At 38.3% G+C, this 19572-nt stretch overlaps 3 non-coding genes across 3 annotated transcripts; all 3 read left to right on the forward strand.

Moving 5' to 3' along the window:
- Positions 1–516: 516 nt before the first annotated feature.
- On the forward strand, positions 517–624 carry LOC112752776 (small nucleolar RNA R71). Its single transcript, XR_003177193.1, has one exon. It is a non-coding gene; the product is annotated as a small nucleolar RNA R71 (small nucleolar RNA).
- Positions 625–9349: 8725 nt separating this feature from the next.
- LOC112753915 (small nucleolar RNA R71) lies at positions 9350–9457 on the forward strand. Its single transcript, XR_003178276.1, has one exon. It is a non-coding gene; the product is annotated as a small nucleolar RNA R71 (small nucleolar RNA).
- A 4356-nt stretch (positions 9458–13813) lies between these two features.
- On the forward strand, positions 13814–13921 carry LOC112752658 (small nucleolar RNA R71). Its single transcript, XR_003177083.1, has one exon. It is a non-coding gene; the product is annotated as a small nucleolar RNA R71 (small nucleolar RNA).
- Positions 13922–19572: the final 5651 nt, after the last annotated feature.

The following is a 19572-nucleotide window of genomic DNA, read 5'->3' on the forward strand; positions in this document are numbered from 1 at the left end:
GCTATTGCTAAACCTGTTTCTTCCACCATTATTGTTGTTAAAACCTTGTTGAGGTCTCTGTTGATCCTTCCATGAGAGATTTGGATGATTTCTCCATGAAGGATTATAGGTGTTTCCATAGGGTTCTCCCATGTAATTCACCTCTTCCATTGCTGGGTTCTCAGGATCATAAGCTTCTTCTTCAGAGGAAGCTTCTTTAGTACTGCCTGTTGCTGCTTGCATTCCAGACAGACTCTGAGAAATCATATTGACTTGTTGGGTCAATATTTTATTCTGAGCCAATATGGCATTCAGAGTATCAATCTCAAGAACTCCCTTCTTCTGAGTTGTCCCATTATTCACAGGATTCCTTTCAGAAGTGTACATGAATTGGTTATTTGCAACCATTTCAATGAGTTCTTGAGCTTCTGTAGGCGTCTTCTTCAGATGAAGAGATCCTCCAGCAGAGCTATCCAATGACATCTTGGATAGTTCAGACAGACCATCATAGAAGATTCCTATGATGCTCCATTCTGAAAGCATGTCAAAAGGGCACCTTCTGATTAATTGCTTTTATCTCTCCCAAGATTCATAGAGGGACTCACCATCCTTCTGTCTAAAGGTTTGGACTTCCACTCTAAGCTTACTCAATTTTTGAGGTGGAAAAAACTTGGCCAAGAAGGCATTGACTAGCTTTTCCCAAGAGTTCAGGCTTTCTTTAGGTTGTGAATCCAACCATGTCCTAGCTCTGTCTCTTACAGCAAAAGGAAAAAGCATGAGTCTGTAAACTTCAGGGTCAACCCCATTGGTCTTGACAGTGTCACAGATTTGCAAGAATTCAGCTAAGAACTGATGAGGATCTTCCAATGGAAGTCCATGAAACTTGCAATTCTGTTGCATTAGAGAAACTAATTGAGGCGTAAGCTCAAAGTTGTTTGCTCCAATGGAAGGGATTGAGATGCTTCTCCCATAGAAATCAGGAGTAGGTGCAGTAAAGTCACCAAGCACCTTCCTTGTATTGTTGGCATTGTTGTTGTTTTCGGCTGCCATGGTTTCTTCTTTTTTAAAGAGCTCTGTTAGGCCCTCTAGAGAGAGTTGTGCTTTAGCTTCTCTTAGCTTTCTCTTCAAGGTCCTTTCAGGTTCAGGATCAGCTTGAACAAGTATGCCTTTATCTTTGTTCCTGCTCATATGAAAGAGAAGAGAACAAGAGAGTAGGGAATCCTCTATATCACAGTATAGAGATTCCTTGAGGTGTCAGAGAAAAAGAAGAATAGAAGGAGGAGGTAGATGGAGGAGAATTCGAACATATAAAGAAGGAAGGAGTTCGGATTGTACCTTGATGAGGAGTCTTAGTCCCTTAAATAGAAGGATGTGAGAAGAGGGGAAGGATTTTCGAAAATAATTTAAAAAGATTTTGAAATAATAAAAAGCAAATTTTGAAAATTTGATTGAGATTTTTGAAAACTAAGATTGAGAAAGAAATAAAGTGATTTTTGAAAAAGATTTTGAAATTAGAAAAGATATGATTGAAAAATTAATTTTGAAAAAGATGTGATTGAAAAGATATGTTTGAGAAGATATGATTGAAAATCAAATTAAAAAGAGAAAATTTTTAAAATTAAAGTTGATTACTTGACTATCAAGAAATTAAAAGATATGATTTTAAAATTTAAAGTTTGATCCTTTCTTAATAGGCAAGTAACAACTTAAAAATTTTGAAGTAAATCTTTAATTGAAGCAAAGATTTTTGAAAATAGTAAAAATAAATATAAAATGGAAAGAAATTGATTTTGAAAGAGATATGATTGAAAAGATATGATTTGAAAAAGATTTGATTTTGAAAAATTATGAAAACTTGAAAAAAATGTGAATTAAAAACAAAATCTTCCCTCTAGTGTCATCCTGGCGTTAAACGCCCAGAATGGTGCCCATTCTGGCGTTTAACGCCCAAATCTCTACCTTTTTGGGCGTTAAACGCCCAGCTAGGAACGCCCAGCCAGGTACCCTAGCTGGCGTTTAAACGCTAGTTTTTCTTCTTCACTGGGCGTTTTGAACGCCCAGCTTTTTCTGTTTGATTCCTCTGCTGAATGTTCTGAATCTTCAATTTTCTGTATTATTGACTTGAAAAGACATAGTTTTAAAAATATTTTTGAATTTTTGATGATGAGAATCAATAAAAATGCAACTAAGATCAAATAACAATGCATGCAAGACACCAAACTTAGAAGTTTGTATACTAAGGACTATAACAATTTAAAAATGCATGTAAGAAACAACAAAACAAGAGAATTTGAAGATCAGAGCAATGAAATCATCAAGAATAACTTGAAGATTAATGAAGAACATGCATGAATTCGAAAAATGCAAGAAGAACAGAAACATGCAATTGACACCAAACTTAAAAATTGATACTAGACTCAAACAAGAAACATAAAATATTTTTTATTTTTATGGTTTTATAATTTTTTTTGTGATTTTTCGAAATTTATATGGAAAAGAAAATAAAGAGAATCAAAACTTTTAATAGGAATTCCAGGAATCATGCAATGTTAGTCTAAAGCTTCAGTCTAAAAAGGATTACACATGTTTGGCCAAGCTTCAGCAGGACATTACATTCAGCAGCTAAATTGATGAGAATCAATCAGCTTTTGTGATGATAAGAACATCACCTTGAAACTCTAGAATTCATTCTTAAAAATTTTGAAGAAAAGATACCTAATCTAAGCAACAAGATGAACCGTCAGTTGTCCAAACTCGAACAATCCCCGGCAACGGCGCCAAGAACTTGGTGCACGAAATTGTGATCATCAACAATGGCGCCAAAGACTTGGAGCTCTCAAACGTGAATCACACATTGTCACAACTCCACACAACTAACCAGCAAGTGCACTGGGTCGTCCAAGTAATAAACCTTACGTGAGTAAGGGTCGATCCCACGGAGACTGTCGGCTTGAAGCAAGCTATGGTCATCCTGTAAATCTGAGTCAGACAGATTCAAATGGTGATGGAGGATTGATAATTAAAAGATGAATAAAACATAAAATAAAGATAGAGATACTTATGTAATTCATTGGTGGATTTCAAATAAGCGTATGAAGATGCTTTGTTCCCCTTGAACCTCTGCTTTCCTATTGCCTTCTTCCAATCATCCATACTCCTTTCCATGGCAAGCTTTATGTTGGGCATCACCGTTGTCAATGGCTACATCCCGTCCTCTCAGTGAAAATGGTCCTGATGCTCTGTCACAACATCGGCTAATCAGTTGTCGGTTCTCGATCATGTCGGAATAGGATCCATTGATCCTTTTGCGTCTGTCACACGCCCCACAATTGCGAGTTTGAAGCTCGTCACAGTCATCTCTTCCCAGATCCTACTCGGAATACCACAGACAAGATTTAGACGTTCCGGATCTCAGGAATGGCCGCCAATAATTCTAGCCTATACCACGAAGGTTCCAATCTTCGATTAGAAACCCAAGAGATACGCATTCAAGCCATTACTAGTAGAACAGAGGTGGTTGTCAGGCACATGTTCATGGGTGAGAACAATGATGAGTGTCACGGATCATCACATTCATCAAGTTGAAGAACGAATGAATATCTTGGAGAAGAAATAAACTTGAGTTGAATAGAAAAATAATAGTACTTTGTATTAATTCATGAAGAACAGCATGGCTCCACACCTTAATCTATGGTGTGTAGAAACTCCACCGTTGAAAATACATAAGAACAAATAGTGAGCATGGCCGAATGGCCAGCCTCAAAGGTCTAAGGACTAAACGTCCCAAGATGAAAAATACAATAGCAAAAGGTCCTATTTATAGAAAACTAGTAGCCTAGGGTTACAGAAATCAGTAATTAATGCAGAAATCTTCTTCCAAGCCCACTTGGTGTGTGCTTGGGCTGAGCATTGAAGCTTCCATATGTAGAGACTTTTCTTGGAATTAAACACCAGCTTTTGTGCCAGTTTGGGTGTTTAACTCCAGCTTTTGTGCCAGTTTTGGAGTTAAACGCCAGAATTCTTGAGCTGACTTGGAACGCCTGTTTGGGCCATCAAATCTTGGGAAAAGTATGGACTATTATATATTTCTGGAAAGCCCAGGATGTCTACTTTCCAACGCAATTAAGAGCGCACCAATTGGGTTTCTGTAGCTCCAGAAAATCTACTTTGAGTGCAGGGAGGTCAGAATCCAACAGCATCTGCAGTCCTTTTTCAGCCTCTGAATCAGATTTTTGCTCAGGTCCCTCAATTTCAGCCAGAAAATACCTGAAATTACAGAAAAATACACAAACTCATAGTAAAGTCTAGAAATATGATTTTTAAATAAAAATTAATAAAAATATAATAAAAACTAATTAAAATATACTAAAAACATACTAAAAACAATGCCAAAAAGCGTATAAATTATCCGCTCATCACAACACCAAACTTAAATAGTTGATTGTCCCCAAGCAACTGGAAATCAAATAGGATAAAAAGAAAAGAATATACAATGAATTCCAAAAACATCTATGAAGATCAGTATTAATTAGATGAGCGGGGCTTTTGGCTTTTTGCTTCTGAACAGTTTTGGCATCTCACTTTATCCCTTGAAGTTCAGAATGATTGGCATCTATAGGAACTCAGAATCCAGATAGTGTTATTGATTCTCCTAGTTAAGTATGTTGATTCTTGAACACAGCTACTTTATGAGTCTTGGCCGTGGCCCTAAGCACTTTGTTTTCCAGTATTACCACCGGATACATAAATGCCACAGACACATAACTGGGTGAACCTTTTCAGATTGTGACTCAGCTTTGCTAGAGTCCCCAATTAGAGGTGTCCAGGGTTCTTAAGCACACTCTTCTTTTTGCTTTGGACCTCGACTTTAACCGCTCAGTCTCAAGTTTTTACTTGACACCTTCACGCCACAAGCACATGGTTAGGGACAGCTTGGTTTAGCCGCTTAGGCCTGGATTTTATTCCTGTGGGCCCTCCTATCCACTGATGCTCAAAGCCTTGGATCCTTTTTATCACCCTTGCCTTTTGGTTTAAAGGGGTATTGGCTTTTTCTGCTTGCTTTTCTTTTTCTTTCTATTTCTTTTCTCTTTTTTTTTTTGCCTCTTTTTTTTTGCAAGCTTTTCACTGCTCTTTCTTGCTTCAAGAATCAATTTTATGATTTTTCAGATCATCAGATAACATTTTTCCTTTTCCCATCATTCTTTCAAGAGCCAACAATTTTAACATTCATAAACAATCAAATTCAAAAATATGCACTGTTCAAGCATTAATTCAGAAAAACAATAGTATTGCCACCACATCAAAATAATTAAACTGTTTTAAAATTTGAAATTCATGCACTTCTTTTTCTTTTTCAATTAAAAACATTTTTCATTTAAGAAAGGTGATGTATTCATTTTCATAGCTTTAAGGCATAGACACTAATGATCATGTAATAAAGACACAAACATAGATAAACATAAAGCATAATTTTCGAAAAACAGGAAAATAAAGAACAAGGAAGTTAAAGAACGGGTCCACCTTAGTGATGGCGGCTTGTTCTTCCTCTTGAAGATCTTATGGAGTGCTTGAGCTCCTCAATGTCTCTTCCTTGCCTTTGTTGCTCCTCTCTCATGGTTCTTTGGTCTTCTCTAATTTCATGGAGGAGGATGGAATGCTCTTGGTGCTCCACCCTTAGTTGTCCCATGTTGAAACTTAATTCTCCTAGGGAGGTGTTGATTTGCTCCCAATAGTTTTGTGGAGGAAATTGCATCCCTTGAGGTATCTCAGAGATTTCATGATGAGGAATTTCCTCATTCTCTTGATGAGGTTCTCTTGTTTTCTCCATCCTTTTCTTAGTGATGGGTTTGTCCTCATCAATGAGAATGTCTCCCTCTATGTCAATTCCAACCGAATTGCAAAGGTGACAAATGAGATGAGGGAAGGCTAACTTTGCCAAAGGAGAGGACTTGTCCGCCACCTTGTAGAGTTCTTGGGATATAACCTCATGAACTTCCACTTCCTCTCCAATCATGATGCTATGTATCATGATAGCCCGGTCTATAGTAGCTTCGGACCGGTTGCTAGTGGGAATGATTGAGCGTTGGATGAACTCCAACCATCCCCTAGCCACGGGCTTGAGGTCATGCCTTCTTAGTTGAACCGGCTTCCCTCTTGAATCTCTCTTCCATTGGGCGCCCTCTTCACAGATGTCCATGAGGACTTGGTCCAACCTTTGACCAAAGTTGACCCTTCTAGTGTAGGGGTGTGCATCTCCTTGCATCATGGGCAAGTTGAATGCCAACCTTACATTTTCCGGACTAAAATCCAAGTATTTTCCTCGGACCATTGTAAGCCAATTCTTGGGGTCCGGGTTCACACTTTGATCATGGTTCTTGGTGATCCATGCATTGGCATAGAACTCTTGAACTATTAAGATTCCGACTTGTTGAATGGGATTGGTGAGAACTTCCCAACCTCTTCTTCGGATCTCATGTCGGATCTCCGGATATTCGCCCTTTTTGAGCTTAAAAGGGACCTCGGGGATCACCTTCTTCTTGGCCACAACTTCATAGAAGTGGTCTTGATGCACCCTTGAGAGGAATCTCTCCATCTCTCATGACTCGGAGGTGGAAGCTTTTGCCTTCTCTTTCCTCTTTCTAGAGGTTTCTCCGGCCTTTGGTGCCATAAATGGTTATGAAAAAATAAAAAGCTTTAGCTTTTACCACACCAAACTTAGAAGGTTGCTCGTCCTCGAGCAAAAGAAGAAAGAAGAGAGTAGAAGAAGAAGAAATACAGGAGATGGAGTGGGCTTTGTGTTTCGGCCAAGGGGGAGAAGTGGTGTTTAGGTTGTGTGAAAATGAAGTAGTGAAAATGGGTTTATATAGAGGTGAGAGGGGTGTGTATGGTTCGGCTATAGAAGGTGGGTTTGGGAGGAAAAGTGGTTTGAATTTGGATGGTGAGGTAGGTGGGGTTTTATGAAGGATGGATGTGAGTGGTGAAGAGAATAGTGGGATTTGATAGGTGAGGGGTTTTTGGGGAAGAGGTATTGAGGTGATTGGTGAATGGGTGAAGAAAAGAAAGAGTGGTGGGGTAGGTGGGTATCCTGTGGGGTCCACAGATCCTGATGTGTCAAGGATATCTCATCCCTGCACCAAGTGGCGTGCAAAACGCCCCTTTCTGCCAATCCTGGCGTTAAACGCCAGGCTGCTGCCCATTTCTGGCGTTTAACGCCAGTTTCTTGCCCATTCCTGGCGTTAAACGCCAGGCTGCTGCCCATTTCTGGCATTTAACGCCAGTTTCTTGCCCATTCCTGGCGTTAAACGCCAGGCTGCTACCCTTTTCTGGCGTTTAACGCCAGCTTCTTGCCCATTCCTGGCGTTAAACGCCAGTCTGGTGCCCTTTTCTGGCGTTAAACGCCCAGAATGGTGCCAGACTGGGCGTTTAACGCCCATTCTGCTACCTTTACTGGCGTTTAAACGCCAGTAACTATCTCCTCCAGGGTGTTCTGTTTTTCATTCTGCTTTTCACTTTATTTTTGCTTTTTCAATTGTTTTTGTGACTTCACATGATCATCAACCTACATAAAATAACAAAGGAAAATAGAAATTTAACATAGATAAGTAAAAATTGGGTTGCCTCCCAACAAGCGCTTCTTTAATGTCAATAGCTTGACAGTGGCTCTCATGGAGCCTCACAGATGTTCAGAGCAATGTTGGAACCTCCCAACACCAAACTTAGAGTTTGAATGTGGGGGTTCAACACCAAACTTAGAGTTTGGTTATGGCCTCCCAACACCAAACTTAGAGTTTGACTGTGGGGGCTCTGTTTGACTCTGTATTGAGAGAAGCTCTTCATGCTTCCTCTCCATGGTTACAGATGGATATCCTTGAGCTTTAAACACAAGGGAGTCTTCATTCACTTGAATGATTAATTCTCCTCTGTCAACATCAATCACAACCTTTGCTGTGGCTAGGAAGGGTCTGCCAAGGATGATGGATTCATCCATACACTTCCCAGTTTCTAGGATTATGAAATCAGCAGGGATGTAATGGTCTTCAACCTTTACCAAGACATCCTCTACAAGTCCATAAGCATGTTTCTTTGAATTGTCTGCTATCTCTAGTGAGATTCTTGCAGCTTGTACCTCAATGATCCCTAGCTTCTCCATTACAGAGAGAGGCATAAGGTTTATGCTTGACCCTAGGTCACACAGAGCCTTCTCAAAGGTCATGGTGCCTATGGTACAAGGGATTGAGAAATTTCCAGGGTCCTGTCTCTTTTGAGGTAATCTCTACCTAGTCAAGTCATCCAGTTCTTTGATGAGCAATGGAGGTTCATTCTCCCAAGTCTCATTACCAAATAGCTTGGTATTTAGCTTCATGATTGCTCCAAGGTACTTAGCAAGTTGCTCTTCAGTGACATCTTCATCCTCTTCAGAGGAAGAGTACTCATCAGAGCTCATGAATGGCAAAAGTAAATTTAACGGAATCTCTATGTTCTCAGTGTGAGCCTCAGATTCCCATGGTTCCTCATTAGGGAGCTCCATGGAGGTCAGTGGGCGTCCATTGAGGTCTTCCTCAGTGGGAATCACTGCCTCTTCCTCCTCTCCAGGTTCAGCCGTGTGGGTTGTGGTAATGGCCTTGCACTCTCTTTTTTGATTCTCTTCTGTATTGCTTGGGAGAGCACTAGGAGGGAGTTCAGTAATTTTCTTACTCAGCTGACCCACTTGTGCCTCCAAATTTCTAATGGAGGACCTTGTTTCAGTCATGAAACTTTGAGTGGTTTTGATTAGATCAGAGACAATGGTTGCTAAGTCAGAGTGGCTCTGCTTAGAATTCTCTGTCTGTTGCTGAGAAGATGATGGAAAAGGCTTGCTATTGCTAAACCTGTTTCTTCCACCATTATTGTTGTTGAAACCTTGTTGAGGTCTCTGTTGATCCTTCCATGAGAGATTTGGATGATTTCTCCATGAAAGATTATAGGTGTTTCCATAGGGTTCTCCCATGTAATTCACCTCTTCCATTGCTGGGTTCTCAGGATCATAAGCTTCTTCTTCAGAGGAAGCTTCCTTAGTACTGCCTGTTGCTGCTTGCATTCTAGACAGACTCTGAGAAATCATATTGACTATTTAGTTCAATATTTTATTCTGAACCAATATGGCATTCAAAGTATCAATCTCAAGAACTCCCTTCTTCTGAGTTGTCCCATTATTCACATGATTCCTTTCAGAAGTGTACATGAATTGGTTATTTGCAACCATTTCAATGAGTTCTTGAGCTTCTGTAGGCGTCTTCTTCAGATGAAGAGATCCTCCAGCAAAGCTATCCAATGACATCTTGGATAGTTCAGACAGACCATCATAGAAGATTCCTATGATGCTCCCTTCTGAAAGCATGTCAGAAGGGCACCTTCTGATCAATTGCTTATATCTCTCCCAAGCTTCATAGAGGGACTCACCATCCTTCTGTCTAAAGGTTTGGACTTCCACTCTAAGCTTACTCAATTTTTGAGGTGGAAAGAACTTTGCCAAGAAGGCATTGACTAGCTTTTCTCAAGAGTTCAGGCTTTCTTTAGGTTGTGAATCCAACCATGTCCTAGCTCTGTCTCTTACAGCAAAAGAAAAAAGCATGAGTATGTGGACTTCAGGGTCAACCCTATTGGTATTGACAATGTCACAGATTTGCAAAAATTCAGCTAAGAACTGATAAGGATCTTCCAATAGAAGTCCATGAAACTTGCAATTCTATTGCATTAGAGAAACTAATTGAGGCTTAAGCTCAAAGTTGTTTGCTCCAATGGCAGGGATTGAGATGCTTCTCCCATAGAAATCAGGAGTAGGTGCAGTAAAGTCACCAAGCACCTTCCTTGTATTGTTGGCATTGTTGTTGTTTTCGGCTGCCATGGTTTCTTCTTTTTTGAAGAGCTCTGTTAGGCCCTCTAGAGAGAGTTGTGCTTTAGCTTCTCTTAGCTTTCTCTTCAAGGTCCTTTCAGGTTCAGGATCAGCTTGAACAAGTATGCCTTTATCTTTGTCCCAGCTTTTTCTGTTTGATTCCTCTGCTGAATGTTCTGAATCTTCAATTCTCTGTATTATTGACTTGAAAAGACATAGTTTTAAAAATATTTTTGAATTTTTGATGATGAGAATCAATAAAAATGCAACTAAGATCAAATAAACAATGCATGCAAGACACCAAACTTAGAAGTTTGTATACTAAGGACTATAACAATTTAAAAATGCATGTAAGAAACAACAAAACAAGAGAATTTAAAGATCAGAGCAATAAAATCATCAAGAACAACTTGAAGATTAATGAATAACATGCATGAATTCGAAAAATGCAAGAAGAACAGAAACATGCAATTGACACCAAACTTAATAATTGATACTAGACTCAAACAAGAGACATAAAATATTTTTGATTTTTGTGATTTTTCGAAATTTATATGGAAAAGAAAATAAAGAGAATCAAAACTTTTAATAAGAATTCCAGGAATCATGCAATGTTAGTCTAAAGCTTCAGTCTAAAAAGGATTACACATGTTTGGCCAAGTTTCAGCAGGACATTACATTCAGCAGCTAAATTGATGAGAATCAATCAGCTTTTGTGATGATAAGAACATCACCTTGAAACTCTAGAATTCATTCTTAAAAATTCTGAAGAAAAGATACCTAATCTAAGCAACAAGATGAACCGTCAGTTGTCCAAACTCGAACAATCCCCGGCAACGACGCCAAGAACTTGGTGCACGAAATTGTGATCATCAACAATGGCGCCAAAGACTTGGAGCTCTCAAACGTGAATCACACATTGTCACAATTCCGCACAACTAACCAGCAAGTGCACTGGGTCATCCAAGTAATAAACCTTACGTGAGTAAGGGTCGATCCCACGGAGACTGTCGGCTTGAAGCAAGCTAAGGTCATCTTGTAAATATCAGTCAGGCAGATTCAAATGGTGATGGAGGAGTGATAATTAAAAGATGAATAAAACATAAAATAAAGATAGAGATACTTATGTAATTCATTGGTGGATTTCAGATAAGCGTATGAAGATGCTTTGTTCCCCTTGAACCTCTGCTTTCCTATTGCCTTCTTCCAATCATTCATACTCCTTTCCATGGCAAGCTTTATGTTGGGAATCACTGTTGTCAATGGCTACATCCCGTCCTCTCAGTGAAAATGGTCCTGATGCTCTGTCACAACATCGGCTAATCAGCTGTCGGTTCTCAATCATGTCGGAATAGGATCCATTGATCCTTTTGCGTCTGTCACACGCCCCACAATCGCGAGTTTGAAGCTTGTCATAGTCATCCCTTCCCAGATCCTACTCGGAATACCACAGACAAGGTTTAGACGTTCCGGATCTCAGGAATGGCCACCAATAATTCTAGCCTATACCACGAAGATTCCAATCCTCGATTAGAAACCCAAGAGATACGCATTCAAGCCATTACTAGTAGAACAGAGGTGGTTGTCAGGCACATGTTCATAGGTGAGAATAATGATGAGTGTCACGGATCATCACATTCATCAAGTTGAAGAACGAATGAATATCTTGGAGAAGAAATAGACTCGAGTTGAATAGAAAAACAATAGTACTTTGTATTAATTCATGAAGAACAGCAGAGCTCCACACCTTAATCTATGGTGTGTAGAAACTTCACCGTTGAAAATACATAAGAACAAATAGTGTAAGCATGGCCGAATGGCCAGCCTCAAAGGTCTAAGTACTAAACGTCCCAAGATGAAAAATACAATAGCAAAAGGTCCTATTTATAGAAAACTAGTAGCCTAGGGTTACAGAAATCAGTAATTAATGCAGAAATCTTCTTCCAGGCCCACTTGGTGTGTGCTTGGGCTGAGCATTGAAGCTTCCATGTGTAGAGACTTTTCTTGGAGTTAAATGCCAGCTTTTGTGCCAGTTTGGGCGTTTAACTCCAGCTTTTGTGCCAGTTTTGGAGTTAAACGCCAGAATTCTTGAGCTGACTTGGTACGCCTGTTTGGGCCATTAAAGCTTAGGCAAAGTATAAACTATTATATATTGCTGGAAAGCCCAGGATGTCTACTTTCCAACTCAATTGAGAGCGCGCCAATTGGGCTTTAGTAGCTCCAAAAAATCCACTTTGAGTGCAGGGAGGTCAGAATCCAACAGCATCTGCAGTCCTTTTTCAGCCTCTGAATCAGATTTTTGCTCAGGTCCCTCAATTTCAGCCAGAAAATACCTGAAATCACAGAAAAATGCACAAACTCATACTAAAGTCCAGAAATGTGATTTTTAAATAAAAACTAATAAAAATATAATAAAACTAATTAAAATATACTAAAAACATACTAAAAACAATGCCAAAAAGCGTATAAATTATCCGCTCATCAGTAGTCCTCATTCAGTTGAAGGACCAACTCTCCCCTGTCCACATCAATCACAGCTCTTGTTGTGGCTAGGAAGGGTCTTCCAAGGATGATGGATTCATCCTCATCCTTTCCAGTGTCTAGGATTATGAAATCAGCAGGGATGTAAAGGCCTTCAACCTTTACTAACACGTCCTCTACTTGTCCATAAGCCTGTTTTCTTGAGTTGTCTGCCATCTCTAATGAGATTCTGGTAGCTTGCACCTCAAAGATTTCCAGTTTCTCCATTACAGAGAGTGGCATGAGGTTTATCCCTGACCCAAGGTCACATAGAGCCTTCTCAAAGGTCATGGTGCCTATGGTACAAGGTATTAAGAACTTTCCAGGATCCTGTTTCTTCTGAGGCAATCTCAGTTGATCCAGATCACTCAGTTCATTGGTGAGCAAGGGAGGCTCATCTTCCCAAGTCTCATTACCAAATAATTTGGTATTCAGCTTCATGATTGCACCAAGGTTCTTGGCAACTTGCTCTTCAGTAACATCTTCATTCTCTTCAGAAGAAGAATATTCATCAGAGCTCATGAATGGCATAAGGAGGTTTAATAGAATCTCTATGGTCTCTAGATGAGCCTCAGATTCCTTTGATTCCTTAGAGGGAGACTCCTTATTGATCTCTGGATGTCCCAGGAGGTCTTCCTCACTGGGGTTCACGTCCTCTCCCTCCCTTGTAGGTTCGGCCATGATGATCAATTCAATGGTCTTGCACTCTCCTTTTGGATTTTCTTCTGTATTGCTTGGGAGAGTACTAGTAGGGATTTCAATGATTCTTTTACTCAGCTGGCCCACTTGTGCTTCCAATTTTCTAATGTAGGACCTTGTTTCATTCATAAAACTTAGAGTGGCCTTAGATAGATCAGAGACTATGTTTGCCAAGCTAGATGGGGTCTGCTCAGAACTCTCTGTCTTTTGCTGAGTGGATGATGGAAAAGGCTTGCTATTGCTAAACCTGTTTCTTCCACCATTATTAAAGCCTTGTTGAGGTTTTTGTTGATCCTTCCATGAGAGATTTGGGTGATTTCTCCATGAGGGATTATAGGTGTTTCCATAGGGTTCACCCATGTAATTCACCTCTGCTATTGCAGGGTTCTCAGGATCATAAGCTTCTTCCTCAGAAGATGCCTCTTGAGTACTGTTGGATGCAGCTTGCATTCCATTCAGACTCTGAGAAATCATATTGACTTGCTGAGTCAATATTTTGTTCTGAGCCAATATGGCATTCAGAGTATCAATTTCAAGAACTCCCTTCTTCATAGGCGTCCTATTACTCACAAGATTCCTTTCAGAAGTATACATGAACTGGTTATTTGCAAGCATGTAAATGAGCTCTTGAGCTTCTGTATGCATTTTCTTTAGATGAATGGATCCACCTGCAGAATGGTCCAATGACATCTTTGATAGCTCAGACAGACCATCATAGAATATATCCAGGATGGTCCATTTTGAAAGCATGTCAGAAGGACACTTTTTGGTCAGTTCCTTGTATCTCTTCCAAGCTTCATAGAGGGATTCACCTTCCTTCTATCTGAAGGTTTGAACATCCACTCTAAGCTTACTAAGCTTTTGAGGAGCTAAGAACTTGGCTAAGAAATCCATGACCAGCTTATCCCAAGAGTTCAGGCTATCTTTAGGTTGAGAGTCCAACCATACTCTAGCTCTGTCTCTTACAGCAAATGGGAAAAGTATAAGCCTGTAGACCTTGGGATCAACCCCATTAGTCTTAACATTATCACAGATCTGCAAGAATTCAGTTAAGAACTGAAAAGGATCTTCTGATGGAAGTCCATGAAACTTGCAGTTTTGTTGCATCAGAGAAACTAATTGAGGTTTAAGCTCAAAGTTGTTTGCTCCAATGGCAGGAATTGAGATGCTTCTTCCATGTAAATTGGAATTTGGTGCAGTAAAGTCACCAAGCATCTTCCTTGCATTGTTATTATTTTCGGCCATGTTGTCTTCTTTTTCAAAAATTTCTGTCAGATTTTCTCTAGAGAGTTGTGCTTTGGCTTTCCTTAGCTTCCTCTTCAGAGTCCTTTCAGGTTCAGGATCAGCTTCAACAAGAATGTTCTTATCCTTGTTCCTGCTCATATGAAAAAGAAGAAAACAGAAAAAAAAATATGGAATCCTCTATGTCATAGTATAGAGATTCCTTTATGTGAGTATAAGAAGAGAAAAATGTAAGAAGGAGAAGAGAAAAACTCGAACAAAGAGAGGAAGATGGTGTTCGAATTTTGGGTGGAAGAGAAGTGTTAGTAAATAAATAAAATAATTAGAAAGAGATGAGGGGGAGAATTTCGAAAATTAAATAGAAAGAAAAGAAAAATATTTTTGTTTTTAATTAAAATTAGAATTAAAATTCGAAAATTAAAAAGAAAAATGAAATTAAATTAAATTTAAAACAATTAATTAATTAAAAAGGAATTTAAAAAAAGAGGGAAGGGATTTTCGAAAATTAGAGAGAGAGAATTAGTTAAGTAGTTTTGAAAAAGATATGATTGAAACAAAAAGATAAGATTGATTGAAAAAGATTTGAAAGTCAATTTGAAAAAGATAGGAAGTTAGAAAAGATTTTGAAATTGATTTTGAAAAAGATATGATTGAGAGATATGATTGAAAATCATTTTGAAAAGGATTTGAAGAGAAAATTAAAAAGATTTGATTTTGAAAATCAAAGTTGATTACTTGACTAACAAGAAACTAAAAAGATATGGTTCTAGAGTTTAAAGGTTGAATCTTTCTTACTAGGCAAGTAACAAACTTAAAAATTTTGAATCAATAACATTAATTGTTAGTATTAATTTCGAAAATATGAAATGAAAATAAGAAAAAGATTTTTGAAAATCAATTTGAAAGTTTCGAAAATTATGAAAGAAAAATGAAAAAGATTTGATTTTTGAAAAAGATTTGAAAAAGATAGAATTTTTAAATTGAAAATTTGATTTGACTCATAAGAAACAACTAGATTTTAAAAATTTTTGAAAAAGTCAACTCAAATTTTCGAATTTGATGAGTGAAAAAGGGAAAGATATATTTTTGATTTTTTTGAATTTTAATGATGAGAGAGAAAAACATAAAAAAGACTCAATGCATGAAAATTTGGATCAAAACATGTGATGCATGCAAGAACACTATGAATGTCAAGATGAACACCAAGAACACTTTGAAGATCAAGATGAACATCAAGACTTATTTTTGAAAATTTTTAAGAAAAGAAAAACATGCAAGACACCAAACTTAGAAATTTTCAATGCTTAGACACTATGAATGCAAAAATGCATATGAAAAACAAGGAAAGACACAATACGCACGTGCGAAATCGTGATTATTCCTTCCTTGGTAACGGCGCTAAAAACTCAATACGCACATTCATGTTCTTAATTATGTTTCACAACTTTGTAAAACTAACCAGCAAGTGCACTGGGTCATCCAAGTAATAAACCTTACGTGAGTAAGGGTCGATCCCACAGAGATTGTCGGCTTGAAGCAAGCTATGGTCACCTTGTAAATCTCAGTCAGGCGGATTCAACTAATTTTATGAATTGATAAGTAAAAGATAAATAAAATATAAAATAGGATAGTGGTACTTATGTAATTCATTGGTGAGAATTTCAGATAAGCGTATAGAGATGCTTTCGTCCCTTTGAACCTCTGCTTTCCTGCTGTCTTCATCCAATCCTTCCTACTCCTTTCCATGGCAAGCTATATGTTAGGCATCACCATTGTCAATGGCCACCTGTCCTCTCAGTGAAAATAGTCCAATGCGCTGTCACTGCATGGCTAATCATCTGTCGGTTCTCGATCATACTGGAATAGGATCCATTGATCCTTTTGCGTCTGTCACTACGCCCAGCACTCGCGAGTTTGAAGCTCGTCATAGTCATTCAATCCCTGAATCCTACTCGGAATACCACAGACAAGGTTTAGACTTTTCGGATTCTCAAGAATGGCCGTCCATGGGTTCTAACTTATACCACGAAGACACTAATAACTCGGACTTGGTCCCCTGTATTAGATATCCAAGAGATATCCATTCAATCTAAGGTAGAACAGAAGTGGTTGTCAGGCACGCGTTCATAAGTTGAGAATGATGATGACTGTCATGATCATCATATCCATCATATTGAAGTGCGAACGAATATCTTAGAAGCGGAATAAGTTGAATTGAATAGAAAAATAGTAGTACTTTGCATTAATCTTTGAGGAACAGCAGAGCTCCACACCTTAATCTATGGTGTGTAGAAACTCTACCGTTGAAAATACACAAGTGATAAATGTTCAGGCATGGCCGAATGGCCAGCCCCCAAACGTGATCTAAAGATGAAACTAAAGATGTAAATACAATAGTAAAAAGTCCTATTTATACTAAACTAGTTACTAGGGTTTACAGAGATAAGTAAATGATGCAGAAATCTACTTCTGGGGCCCACATGGTGTGTTCTTGGGCTGAGCATTGAGCTTTACACGTGTAGAGGCTTCTCTTGGAGTTGAACGCCAGTTTGTAACCTGTTTCTGGCGTTTAACTCCACTTTGCAACCTGTTTCTGGCGTTTGACTCCAGAATGCAGCATAGAACTGGAGTTGAACGCCAATTTAGGTCGTCTATCCTTATTCAAAGTATGAACTATTATATATTGCTGGAAAGCCCTGGATGTCTACTTTCCAAAGCAATTGAGAGAGCTCCATTTGGAGTTTTGTAGCTCCATAAAATCCACTTTGAGTGAAGGGAGGTCAGAATCCAACAACATCTGCAGTCCTTCTTCAACCTGAATCAGATTTTTGCTCAGGTCCCTCAATTTCAGCCAGAAATTACCTGAAATCACAGAAAAATACACAAACTCATAGTAAAGTCCAGAAATATGATTTTTATTTAAAAACTAATAAAAATATACTAAAAACTAACCAAATCATGCTAAAAACTATGTAAAAACAATGCCAAAAAGCGTATAAATTATCCGCTCATCAGTCTTCCTGCGGGAGTCCATGAAACTGACAATTTGTTGCACCAAAGTAGAGTTAATACTCAAATTGGCCCTTGAAATTCGACCCCCACTCAATTTAGCCCTCAAGATTTCAATTGACTCTAATTGTACCCTTAAATTTTGGCTCATGCCTCAATTTGGCCCTTCCGTCGTTATCCGTCACCGAAAAGCTGACCTAACAATTTTGGTTGACACCTGGCACCCTATCAGTTAGATGACGTGGAAAAATATTTGAAGGCATCAATTTAACCCCTAAAAATTTCAAATAAAATCTAGAAGTCCCAATTTCCCCAAATCGCAAGAGTGTCTCCAAGAGTTGAGAAGAATGTTGGGGAGCAGTAGCTAAGGCTCAGGTAGCTCTAGTAGAGCTCGTTCGCATGGTGGCTGGGTGAAGAACGCACACCGTGACAGAGGTGGGAAGGTTCCGCATTGGTGTAGTTGTGGGTTGCGTCCTATTCTTCAGTGGTCTGGGACGAATTCCAATCCAAAAAGACCATTCTATGGATGCTCTAACTATAATATGAGTTGGTTGAATTGTTGCAAGTTGATTGTGTGTCTTATTTCTCAAATTCTTGTTGGTTTTGTAGTTGTTTTTCCTCTCATTTTTTTTTTTTGGATTTTTTGGTGTTGTAGACTACCGATAAGAGATGGTGCGATTTTTTTAAATGGGCAGATGTTGAAGAAGAAAAAGCCATAGTTGGCAGAAATAAAAGTTTAGTTAGTGAAGACCATTGAAAAATATCTCTGAAATGGAAAATTAGTGCAGTTGAAGCTGAAATTAGAATATTAAAAATGTGGAATATTATGTTGTCTGTGTTTGTTATTATTTTTAGAATTGTGATTGTAGCTTATGGATTAGGTGGGATGAAATATATGCAACTGTGATATCTTTATGTGAATGAAGCATTGTTATGTATTTAATGACAAAATAGAAATGAAATTTTATGTTCTCTTGGTAATGATATATCCTGTAAAAATTCTTTAAAACTGAGATTATATAAAAGATGAGGTATAACTTATGACCAAATAAGTATCAAAAGAGCATAGTTTGATCAAATTGGTCAAACTGTTATGAGTCTGTATATAAAGACAAGATCAGGAGCTGGCTCTAATAACTATATATGTAGTATGCACTTCCATTAGTGAATAAATTTAAGTGTATATATAGTTCATTTGTGAAAACATTGAATACAAAATAATAACTTCGACTCTCAATGATTATCTTCTTTGTTCCCATGAAAACAAAAATAGATGAGATGTTATGACAAAAGAAAATCTAATAGAACCTTTTGTGGTTCTTGCACTTGATAGAGGACCTACGAATAAGTAATTCATTAAGTAATTCATAGTCATTAATCATTATCAATATCACAGCATTAGCAATAGCAGTATCTGTATCATACTTTAAATATCCTAGATAACATAGTTTCAAAATATCCTAAACCAAAACAGATTACTCTACATAACATAGTAACAAAATATCAAAAGAGCATAGTTTGATCAAATGCTCTCTACAAAATATGTTCTACACAACTTCTAGTCAACATTGCAAATCGTTTTCTATTTTGTTGTTGGTGGTTTGAAGTCCGGGATAGGGACGAATGTCATAAACTCTGCCAAGCGTGCAGCTGTGCCAGAACTTGCTCCTTGCATTGGATCCACCTTTGAAGTTGTTTTCCTTTTAGATTGCAGCTTGCAGGCCTTGTCACCTGTTGTGGAGGTGGATGTGGGTCTGATGGAGGGACCTAGTGAAATTATTAACAGACTTAGTGACCAATACAACCCAATAAAAACCAATCAATATATTATCAAATAGTATCAATTAATTGGATCTACCCAACATTTACTTGTGTTTTATAAACCAATACAAACCAGTTAACAGTTAATCAAATATTAGAAACCAATCACTACCTGTTCCTAATTTTTTGGCTGTGAGTAAGTGGGTTGGGGGAGTACAATCTCTGAAGCATTTGCATCATCAACAGCTTGTCCTAGTGCTAATGGAGCATTTTCATTAATCTCAGCAGATTGGGTGTCAGTAGTAGCAGCATTTGCTGGATCTGTAGTCTCTCCAGCCTTAGAACCTTTTTTTTTTGGCAACAACAGCCACTGCTGCATTAACAAGGGCACTAGCAAGGTCATCAGCTTTTCTATGAGCGCAACTCCTCTTTGTATGCCCTCTCGTACCACAGTAAGTACATGTGAATTCTTTATATTTAAAATGCTCAAA

The sequence above is a fragment of the Arachis hypogaea genome, chromosome 15 (assembly GCF_003086295.3).
Source record: "Arachis hypogaea cultivar Tifrunner chromosome 15, arahy.Tifrunner.gnm2.J5K5, whole genome shotgun sequence".
NCBI classification, from domain to species: Eukaryota; Viridiplantae; Streptophyta; class Magnoliopsida; order Fabales; family Fabaceae; genus Arachis; species Arachis hypogaea.